Below are 11,209 nucleotides of genomic sequence, written 5' to 3'. Positions count from 1 at the left end.
TCACACATATTACTCATTAATAATGTTTCTTGCTTCTTTAGTATGAGTACTACTCTACTACTCCTTTAAGAAACTTCTACAATTACCTTCTCTACTCTGTTGGGCTTCAGACTTTCAGCAGCAAAGCAGAGTCAGGACGAAAGGAGCAAGGGCCATGAAGTGTGAGGTTCTGCTCTCCAGGCCTGGGCTGTCCTGGGTTTGATCCTACCTGTTTTCCATAAAAACTTCAGTCCCTAACTGCTGGCAGTGTCACCCCCGAGAGTCAGTCTTTCTCAGAAATTAGTGCTTTTAGAGGAGAGATTGCTACAAGTATATGCAGCTGTCTTATAATGCAAGTGAGTGTCTTTCTCTGAACAAGTGTCCATGAAGTCAGTTTTATTGGTCAAAATACGTAAACCACGCACATGCATATTGCCAACTGTTCACAATAACAATGGCTACATTAACCTATACTCAAGACCATTTAAGTCCTTATATGTGCTCACACATTGACCAAAATAGGATCTTATCATCCTTTTTAGTTTTTGCCAATCTGACTGGTAACACAGAGCATCTAGCAGCAACCATTAGTTTTCCTGTTCCTAATGGATGGTGGTTGTCATCCGTCATACTCCAGCCTTCTAGTCCACCTCTTGGAATTGGTTCGGGAGAACTCTGAAAGAAAAACAATCTGCAGCCAAAGGAGAAATGTACTGGAAGGAACTGGAGCCCCAGCATCACAGAGTAGAGCTGAGAAGAAGAGCTGTGGAGTTGAGACTTTAGTTTTAAGACCAGTATGCTAGAATAGGTGACAACCTTTCCCCATCATATCCACTGGAAATGCAGGTTTCTTCTATGAATTTCGGATTCATACACAATGTACCCATTGCTCTTCCTTGTCACTTTACCCATGGAAACAAGTTCATTATTCATTTTTGTTCAAACTCCATGATCTCCAGCTAGAAGACACACAGATTTCAAGGTCCTCCACTGGATCCCAGGCTCCACACTCACACTGCCCTCCTGCCATCTGGCTGGTATCCAGTCCGAGTTTCATTTGTGACAAAGACACTTGTGGTTTTGCTGTGTTCAGGGCCCAGAAATGTTTTCTTTTCAAACTCATGAGCTACGTCATGAGCTGCTCTAGTTTTCAGGGCTTTAGAAATCAGTCTTGATGGTGATGCCTTCCGAAGATGCATGCTGGAATCATATACCCAACTGTCTATTTCACAGTTGATACCTACTGAGCACACATGATGCTGAAATCAAAAGCATTTTGATTGCAGCTTTTTAAGCAACTTATCCATATGATTTGACATTTTGAAAAGGTAATGCACCTCTCCAATGAAAAACTGACTACATAAAAAATGACTGTTTAATAGATGATGCTTGGTTAAAAGACATGAGATGGAAAAGCACATTGAGATTGGTTAAGTTGAGATTGGTTATTTAAGATAGTTACTGGGTCATAATTTATCAAATATGGCATTCCATCAGTGAAGAGAGATATATACAAAGTAGCAGTTTTGAAACCATTACTGCTGATTTTGCTTCCATTAAAGCCAGGAACATAAAAGTACTGTTGGGGCATAAGGAAAATATTTCAACTTGATGTGAGTTTAAGACTTACCTATTTTAAAAGATTTTTCAAACAATTAATATTACAAGAGAAATTTACCTTTTATATTACTATTGAATGAAATAATTTTCTCAACCCTGGGAGCTCCTTTAAGTCTCAGTCTTGTCCCCAGTCTTCCTTCCCACTGGAGGATCCCAATATCTAGTAGATTTCTGTCCGGATTGTAGATGCCTTTCCCATTGTCCCTGAATTAGTCCTTTTCCCCAGAAACAGCCCTGAATCTGAAAACATACCACAACATGCTCTGATTTTCAGCCATCTGCTGCTGCTACTGCTAAGTCGCTTCAGTCGTGTCCGACTCTTCGCGATCCCGTGGACTGCAGCCTACCAGGCTCCTCTGTCCATGGGATTTTCCAGGCAAGAGTACTGGAGTGGGGTGCCATTGGATTTCCAGCCATCAATCACAGCATAAACAGGCACCGCTGTAAATCGCTCTGGGTAAAATCTCCTCCCAGGAAGGGGAGGGTGGATACAAGGGCAGGTGCAGACATCAAAGGCTCTGACAGAAGCAGCGGCAAAGCTGCCCTGGGCAGTCGGGCCCGAAAAAGAACTTTCCTCTCTGCTCGCGCGGCCCCAGGCGCTCCCTGGGCTCCGGCGGCTCCCTCCGAGGGCGACCCCCGAGTTCTCCCCGTGGATCCGCCGCCCGAGTTGGCCGCTCTGTACCTGGAGGCGGGTCCAGCTGGGTTTGCGGCGCCGGTCTGTCAGTTCCTGAGAGATCGGGCGCCCCCTCCCGGCCGTTGGGGCGCAGCGAAAGGAGCTTGGAGGGCGGCTTAGCTCAGGGCAGGACCTGAGCTGTTTCCCTGAGGCCCAGGGCAAGTGCTGACTTTCTGGACTCCTGGTTTCCCTGCTGATGGCCATGGGGATGCTCTGCTCCATCCCTCACATTTCACCTGTTAGCATGCGTCGTCTTGTATTCTTCCAGTAGTTTCCCTCATTCATGTAATTTGGTAGCATTAAGTATGCTTTACCTATATCCACAAGTACCGTCAGCTTGGGGTTTTCTACACTGGATTCACCGAAATGTTTGTAATCCAAATCTCGCGCAGGGGTCATAACTCTCAAGGACCTTGTCCGTCATGTATCTCAATTTTATGGTGAGGATCACTTAACAATCTATGAGTCATCTTGGACAGTTAACTATGATCATTTCATAATTATTAGAATTATTAATTATGTGAAGCACAGTTAGACTCTCAGTAATAACTACCACTTGATAATTTCATTTTGCTTCTTATAAAAAATAATCAGGATACTTTGTAAATCGCTCAGCTTATCTAGAATTTGGAGGGAGGCGTTAAATGATGGAAATAAGAGATTTGTAACATCAAGGTATGAAACAAAAAGGAACATCTTGTGTTAGAAGTAAAATAGGGAAATAAGTGAGAGTTCAGTACATGCAGTTTGCTCAGGTGTTTATGCTGTGGATAGGGAGTTTGGAATCTGACATATTAGGTTTTGAAACCTGGAGTTGCAAATTCACTCTTAGATTATTTTATTCAAATAAAGTCTTAGCAGGGGGCTCTTGGAAAGGAGAATATTAACTCAGTTTCAACTATGTTGGAAGGACTAAGTGAGTCCCTTACAGAGCCTAAGGAATTTGTCGTTGTTGTCACTGTCATTTTTGATGAACACTGAGAGTCTGTGGAATTTGTCTGGCAAAAGTGTTAGTTGCTCAGTTGAGTATGACTCTTTGTGACCCCATAAACTGTACCTGTCAGGCTCCTGTGCCCAAGGAATTCTCCAAGCAAGAATCCTGGAGTGGGTTACCATTTCCTTCTCCAGGGGATCTTCCCAACTCAGGGATTGAACCTTGGTCTCCTGCATTGCAGGCGGATTCTTTACCATCTGAGCCACCAGGGAAGCCTGGTAGATCCTTGGTAATTAGGTTCACAGTACAACATGAAAACATTTAATTAGTAAACAATTCAGGGTGGACGTGCCATAAAAAGTGAGGGTAGCATCAGGCAATGTGTTCTTTCTCCACAAATAAATACCAAGAAGGAAACATAGCCTAATGAATCCTTACCATAAACACAATACCTTGCTATCTTATTACTATGATACGGACTGAATGTGTGTGTGTTCCCCAAATTCATATATTGAAACCCTACCCCTTAAGATTTCCCTGATGGTCCAGTGGTCAGGATTCCATGCTCCGAAAGCACGGAGCCTGAGTTGGATCTCTGTTCAGGGAAGTAGATCCTGCATGAGGCAGGCAAGTCTTCCCATGGCCCAAGTAAAGATCCTGCATGAAGCAAAGAAGATGCAATATCCAGCATGCTTCAACTAAGACCTAGCCCAGTCAAATAAGCACATAAATATTTTTAACATTCTTCAAAAAGCTGCAGAAACCCAACCCATGAATGTGATCATATCACAAACTGGAATATTAAAGAAATCATTAGGGTTAGCAATCAATAAAATGCAGCTCTTACTTTTAATACCATAATTTTACTGTTAACCAGATTAAGATTAGGATCTTTTGGAATCATTTCATTTTCTATCATTCTAGTTTTTTCAAAGCATCTTCTCATTGCCCAAGTGGATTTATCAACTACACAGATGCTAGGCAAGGCTGGTCTCCTCAACCCTGCCAGAAAGGGTTTGTGTTCTAGAAACTGGGGTTCTGATTGCCCGTCTCTCTTCCATCTCCCCTTATGCTGATCACATGTGGATTAAAGGAAAGGAAAATCAGATAGCTGGTCTTCCAAAGCTGAAGGCAGTCAACTGACTCAGGACTTGGCCTTCATTGAGCTTCTGTAAGAAGCAGCCCTGTCCCAGGCTTTCTGTTGTTCATATTGGCCTCATCCTTCCCCTCTGCCACATCCTACTGCCCAGGCATGCCTCACTGCAGTTTGCTAACTCAGAATACCTCATGACACCAGGGTAAAACCACTTTCATTCTTCACGACGTTGAGACTTACCCTTGTTTTCTTGTTGTCCACAAAACAACTATGCAATCTTATTTTCTAGGAAAATTGCAAACAGAAACAAAAAAATCTAATGCCTTGAAAGTGATAGAGATGCAGCCGCTCTGGCTTTCTTTACTTCCCTTTATTGTTCTTGTCTCATCATGAAATAGAACCAGAGCAGAAGAGGAATACCAACATGGTCCAATAAGTCACTAAGTGTATATAAACAGTTTAAATGAAAAATTATGCTCTGGTAAAGGAAAGAAGGCTGTTTGTCCTAATCTAGTAACCTGGGTCTCACTGCCTTGCAATCTCAGAAGAGACAGAAATAGAGGAACAGAGATGCCCAGTAGAATCAACTGCCCGAATAAATGACTGAAACTCATTAGATTCTGTGACATAAGCTTCCAATGAGGGACAACACCATCACTGAATCTCCTTCCTCCAGCTCAGTAGCTCTGAGCAGAACAAGTGTTGAAGAGTTTAAGTAAAAGGGTTGAATAATAAAACCTATATTGGGCAAAGTAAGTATTATTCACCTATGAAAAAGTAAAATAATTGCAGTTGGAAACTCCTCCACCAACTTGCGCAAACACAGTTTTGCTCTCAGCTTCTGAGCAGTGCTGACAATTTGGACACCTGCCAAATGGGTCAGGAGAAGAAGAGGTCACCACCGAGAACTAGAGTCCTTCACACAACCACTCCAGGGGACCGGGTGGGGTTTCAGGAAGACTATCTTCCCAATAAGTAAACAAGCCCTCCACAGAAAGGAGATTCTTGTCCACAGGATGTGGTGGGCCTGTCCTCAGGGAGGGAGTCCAGCAGGTGAGGAAGGGACTCACTCACTCCAGAGGACAGGCTGTGACTCTGTGTGATCTCTCCCTTGTGAGTGAGGGGCTGCTGGGGAAATACAATTATCTTGGAATTAGAATCTCCTCACCCATGTTCCCTGAGAAGAACTAGGATTCTGGTGGGTGTATTGGCCCAGTCTGTGGAGGACCACAGGTGTCCAATAAGAAAATGGTGGAAAGAAAGGGTGATGTCTCTAATAGACCTGCCCTCGTGGTTCCCTGAAGGGCAGGGATCTGCAGGAATGTGTTCCAGAAGGAAGAGAAATGTGGAAGGGGTTCAAAACTGATAATAATCAGCTTCTTCTCTAAATCAAACACTAAGGAAAACTCATCCTTTGTTTCCAAGAGCTTTACTGTCAGAGTGATCTCGTAAATCCCTTACAAATAAGGAAACAAACAAATAGGGCTGACAGAGCCTGGCTTCCTATGGAAACTAAGAGAGAAAAACGGAGCCTAAGAGCAGCCAACAATGTGTTCATGGATGAGAGGACAGCAACACTTATGAATGAGAGATAAAGGGCAATGACGTGTGTAATTACACATGTCCATCAATACAGACTTAAGACAAAGACCCTTCCGATTTGATTGAATAATATTAATTTGGATGGGCACTTCTGAAGTCACTAGGAAAAGGCAAAATTAACAGTCGAGAAGGAAGAAATTTACTTTGACTGTATTTAGAATACATAACAGAAAACCAAAAAAAGAAGTAAAAGTGTATAGAATGATTAGAAAATGAAAACTACTGTGTTCCCTATTTAATGGTCTTGTTTAGAAAGCATGGCATCAGAGAACCTATCTCAAGGTTCAGCAGACGCCGTCTCCATCAGCCCAGCAGCAGCCTCATCTTCCCCATGGCCCTTGTGCTCTCTCTACTGATGGCCCTGGTGCTGCTCAGCTATGGCCCTGGAGGATCCCTGGGCTGTGACCTGTCTCAGAACCACGTGTTGGCTGGCACTGAGAAGACCCTCACTCTCCTGCACCAAATGAGGAGGCTCTCCCCTCGCTTCTGTCTGCAGGACAGAAAAGACTTTGCTTTTCCCCAGGAGATGGTGGAGGGCGGCCAGCTCCAGGATGCCCAGGCCATCTCTGTGCTTCACAAGATGCTCCAGCAGAGCTTCAACCTCTTCGACACAAAGCGCTCCTCTGCTGCCTGGGACACCACCTTCCTGCAGCAGCTCCGCACTGGACTGCTTGAGCAGCTGGCCGATCTGGACGACTGCCAGTGGCAGGTGATGGGAGAGGAAGACTCTGCCCTGGGAAGGACGGACCCCACACAGGCCGTGACAACATACTTCCAGGGAATCCACGTCTACCTCAAAGAGAAGGAATACAGCGACTGTGCCTGGGAAATCGTCAGAATGGATATAAGGAGAGCCTTCTCTCTCTTCATCAACCAGCTTGCAGGAAAGGTTAAGAATGTAGGATGGAGACTGATCTGACCTTGACATGACTCTCACTGACTAAGATGCCATGTCACCCTTGTATACTCACCTGGGGTCATTTCAGAAGACTCTGAATTCTGCTTCAGCCACCAAATTTATTGAATTAACTCAGCCAATACTTGTCAGTGATAATAAGCAAGTAGATATCAATGTATTCAAGTGCAGGGGTATCAGTTCATAAGCGATGACTGCCCTGATGTTATTTATTTATTCTTTATTTAGTTCATGTAATATTTTATCTCATCATATTTATATTTTCATATAAAAGACGTGTATGTTTACATTGTATTAAAATTTAGAAAATATATTTCCCTCTTTCATTAAAATTGTTATTTGCTTTGTTTATTAAATAGTTATCAAGATAAATTTCTTGAGTTTTTAATTTGAAAACAGAAATCCTTATGTTGCCTACATACACCTATCATAAAATAGTATTTGTTCACTTTATACTGTGGAACAGTTCTATCATTTTCTAGGAAATGTTTGTCAAAAGGTGGAATTCTGAGAATTTTCTGTGGGTGTGGTTGTTAGGACTCTTTTTTCCTTCAGGTAGCCTTGGTTGAGGAACTAAGATCCTATAAGCTGTGGAGGGTGCCAAATAGAAAAAAGAAGAAGGGAAATTATGAAATTGTAGAAAATGGTTAATCTTGATGTCATAGGCATCACTAATTTATACCCACTCATTACCGAATGGTTGATATAAGTATATGAGGGATGCAGTCTCCTCCTCCTGGAAAGCATACGGTTTTCACAGGCCTCTCCTGATTCCTACTACTCTGTCTCCCACCTTCTCCTCAGTCCTGCCTGACTGAGCAGTTTACGCCCTTACATAGTACCTTCACTGCCTCCAACACAGGAGCTCTGTTCTGTTTTGGTTTCTAGCTGCACGGTGTAGTCAGAGTGGAAGCCACAGGAAGAGAGCCCAAGTGAGAGGAGTTCTAGAAATGTCAAAACCTCTGGCTCCCAGCTCTGCTATTTACCCACAGTGTGCCCCTGAAACATATCACAAACACTACAGGTCAGTTTCCTCATCTTTAATATGGCAACAATAAGAGTGGTTTTCATATAATTACTGTTTGGATTCAATGACGGCATATATCACAAGAGGCATCAAACGCTCCTGGCAGAAATCATCAGGACTGTGAGGATCACAGAGTGACTGCCCTCAGGGAGGAGACAGGACAGCTGGCCTGAGACAGTGACTGGAAGTTGACACTGGAAAGGTGCTAGGGCCCTGGCAAAGGTGTTTTCTTTTCAGCTTGGGTGCTAGTTCCAAAGTGCTTTCAGTGTGAGAACTTTCCTTTGCTGTATGCTGAAGAGCATTCCAAGTTTGGGGTTTCATACTTCTAAAAGCATTCTTATGAGTTCATAAAAAACTCTTTGAGAAAGATGAATTAGTCAAAAATGTTTGATCTCACATAGGTACGATAACAGGGAAAGAATAGAGATTGCGGATCAGTGCAGATAATCAAAGACAATCAGAGACAGCAAAGAAACAGCACGGGCTGTGAAGTGTATGTTTCTGATCTCCAGTTCTGGGCTGTCCGAGGTTCAATCCTACTTCTCATTTCCATAGAATCCCTTGTCCATACTTGCTGGCAATGTCACCTCCTGGAGCCTCTGTTTTGCTACTGAAGGAACAAAACCCAACAAGTGGTTCAGAAGCCAGTTTTACCTCTTCGCATACTAAAGAAGTGAGAAACATTACTAATGAATGAAGTGCTTGATTTTCGGCAACCTCCAAGGGGCTTAGACCAAGGGCCACCTTCCAGGATTGCTGCTGCTAGTACCCTTGTCCCCAGGGCAAGCCACTTCTGAACCACACTTCCATAGGAGACTCCAACTTTAGGACCTAGGTCTGGTTCAGTCTCCTGTGGGGTCACTGCTCCATTCCCCTGAGTCTTGGTGCATGCAAGACTTTGTCTGGCCCCTGCAAGGAGAGTCTCTCCCACATTCCTGTGGAAGTCCTGGAATCAAATCCTACTGGCCTTCAGAGTCAGATTCCCTGGGGATTCCCCGTCACTTTGCAGGCTTGGAAGCATGCCATGAGCTTCAGAACCTTCACACCAGTGGGAGAACTTTTTTAGTATTACTGTTTTCCGGTTTGTTGGTTTCCCATCTGACAGGTATGGAATTTATTTTTATTGTGCTTGAGCACCTCCTACATCTCATTGTAGTTTCTTCTTTGTGTTTGGACCTGGGGCATCCTTTTCTAGTGGGCTCCAGGGTCCTCCTCTGAATGGTTGTTCATCAGCTAGTTGCGAATTCGTTGCTCTTGCGTGAGGAGATATGTGCATGTCCTTCTACTCTGCCATCTTGAACCAGAAGCTAAGCCAAAACTTTGATATTTGACCATTTGCAATATGCTGAACTATCTCATGCACAACCACCATATCTTTTATTCACCACCATGGAAATACGTGTGGCTGAATTTTGAACAGGAGGTTCATTACTGGAAATACATATGTTGTCTGTCTTGAAATAGTACGAATTTCTTTGTTTTTTCCTTATGTCCTTTTTAAAAATTAATTAATTAATTAATTTTACTTTACAGCATTGTATTGGTTTTGCCACACATTGACTTGAATCTGCCATGAGTGTACATGTGTTCCCCATCCTGAACTGCCCTCCCACCTACCTCCCTATCCCATCCCTCTGGGTCATCCCAGTGCACCAGCCCCAAGCATCCTGTCTCATGCATCAAACCTGGACTGGTAATTCATTTCACATATGATAATTTACATGTTTCAGTGCCATTTTTCCATATCATGCCACCCTCTCCCTTTCCCACAGAGTCTAAAAGACCATTCAATAAATCTGTGTTTCTTTTGCTGTCTCACATAAAGGGTTATCGTTACCATCTTCCTAAATTCCATATATATGCTTTAGTATACTGTACTGTGTTTTTTATTCTGGCTTACTTCACTCTGTATAATAGGCTCCAGTTTTATCCACTTCATTAGAACTGATTCAAATTTATTCTTTTTAATGGCTGAGTAATATTCCATTGTGTATATGTACCACAGCTTTCTTATCCATTCATCTGTTGATGGGCATCTAGGTTGCTTCCATGTCCTGGCTATTATGAACAGTGCTGCGATGAACATTGGGGTACACGTGTCTCTTTCAGTTCTGGTTTCCTCAGTGTGTATGCCCAGCAGTGGGATTGCTGGGTCATATGGCAGTTCTATTTCCAGTTTTTGAAGGAATCTCCACACTGTTCTCCATAGTGGCTGCACTAGTTTGCATTCTCACCAACAATTTAAGAGTGTTCCCTTTTCTCCACACCCTCTCCAGCATTTATTGCTTGTAGACTTTTGGATAGCATCCATTCTAACTGGCATGTAATGGTACCTCATTGTGGTTTTGATTTGCATTTCTCTGATAATGAGTGATGTTGAGCATCTTTTCATGTGTTTGTTAGCTATCTGTATGTCTTCCTTGGAGAAATGTCTGTTTAATTGTTTGGCCCACTTTTTGATTGGGTCTTTCATTTCTCTGGAATTGAGGTGCAGGAGTTGCGTGTTTCTTTTTGAGATTAATTCTTTGTCAGTTGCTCTATTTGCTATTATTATCTCTCACTCTGAAGGCTGTCTTTTCACCTTGCTTATAGTTTCCTTTGTTGTGCAGAAACTTTTAATTTTAATAAGGTCCCATTTGTTTATTTTTGCTTTTATTTCCAATATTCTGGGAGGTGGGTCATAGAGGATCCTGCTGTGGTTTATGCTGGAGAGTGTTTTGCCTATGTTTTCCTCTAGGAGTTTCATAGTGTCTGGTCTTACACTTAGATCTCTAATCCATTTTTAGTTTATTTTTGTGTATGGTGTTAGTGTTCTAGTTTCATTCTTTTACAAGTGGTTGACCAGTTTTCCTAGCACCACTTGTTAAAGAGATTGTCTTCTCTCCATTGTCTATTCTTGCCTCCTTTGTCAAACATAAGTTGTCCATAGGTGTGCGGACTTATCTCTGGACTTTCTATTTTGTTCCATTGATCTATATTTCTGTCTTTGTGCCAGTACCACACTGTCTTGCTGACTGTGGTTTTGTAGTAGAGACTGAAGTCAGGCAGGTTGATTCCTCCAGTTCCATTCTTCTTTCTCAAGATTGCTTTGGCTCTTCGAGGGTTTTTGTATTTCCATACAAATTGTGAAATTATTTGTTCTAGTTCTCTGAAAAATACCATTGGTAGCTTGATAGGGATTGCATTGAATCTATAGATTGCTGTAGGTGGTATATTCATTTTCACTATATTGCTTCTTCCAATTGATGAACATGGTATATTTCTCCATCTATTTGTGTCCTCTTTGATTTCTGTCATCAGTGGTTTATAGTTTTCTATATATAGGTCTTTTGTTTCTTTAGGTAGATTTATTCCTAAGTATT

The 11,209-nt window shown here is 42.6% G+C and overlaps 1 pseudogene; it reads left to right on the top strand.

The window, feature by feature from the left end:
* The first annotated feature begins 6,235 nt into the window (after positions 1–6,235).
* LOC133048881 (interferon omega-1-like) lies at positions 6,236–6,818 on the top strand (annotated as a pseudogene).
* The last annotated feature ends 4,391 nt before the right edge of the window (positions 6,819–11,209 follow it).

The sequence above is a fragment of the Dama dama genome, chromosome 29 (assembly GCF_033118175.1).
Source record: "Dama dama isolate Ldn47 chromosome 29, ASM3311817v1, whole genome shotgun sequence".
Taxonomy (NCBI): domain Eukaryota; kingdom Metazoa; phylum Chordata; class Mammalia; order Artiodactyla; family Cervidae; genus Dama; species Dama dama.
Note: the sequence above shows the minus strand (reverse complement) of the source record. Positions and strands in the feature narration are given on the sequence as shown.